The sequence below is a fragment of the Pseudonaja textilis genome, chromosome Z (assembly GCF_049901715.1).
Source record: "Pseudonaja textilis isolate UNSWEBS1 chromosome Z, rPseTex1.2, whole genome shotgun sequence".
Lineage (NCBI taxonomy): Eukaryota > Metazoa > Chordata > Lepidosauria > Squamata > Elapidae > Pseudonaja > Pseudonaja textilis.
The window spans coordinates 20,194,047-20,194,608 of record NC_142008.1 but is presented as its reverse complement, the minus strand read 5'-3'; positions in this window follow the sequence as shown (position 1 = coordinate 20,194,608).

Here is a 562-nt window from a genome sequence, read left to right as displayed (position 1 = left end):
TGCTGTTCTAGCAAAGGCAAACAGGCAAACCTCAAAAGACTTCTGAAAAAAAATAGGATCCTCAGAATGTTGAATTTTTGGATGTTCCACAGTGACCTGAAAAATGTTTAATAATTTACTGCAATGATTTAATGGAATAGCTACACTACATTTTCTAAATAAGTATGAAGTGACTACAGCTGCAGCAAAAATGAGATTTAGTAGCTCATATGGCCTGAAAAACATTCATTGATAAATGAAAATAAAAAAATTGAAATTGCAGTTGCCATGGATACCATTACATGAAATCAAAAGGCAAATGGGTAGAAGAAATAACAGAAAACACGATTAGTGCACAAAAATATCTTAGAGGAATTATATTCGCTTCTTCATTTAACATGCTTCTCAAAAAGGAAAAAAAGTATCTTATTTAATTGAAATGAAATGGAATGAATGTATGTGTAAAGGTAGTCCTCAACATATGACCATAATTGATCCCAGAATTTCTGCTGCTAAGTGGGACAGTTGTTAAGTGAGCTTTGTCCCATTTTTATGACATTTCTTGCCACAACTGTTAAGTGAA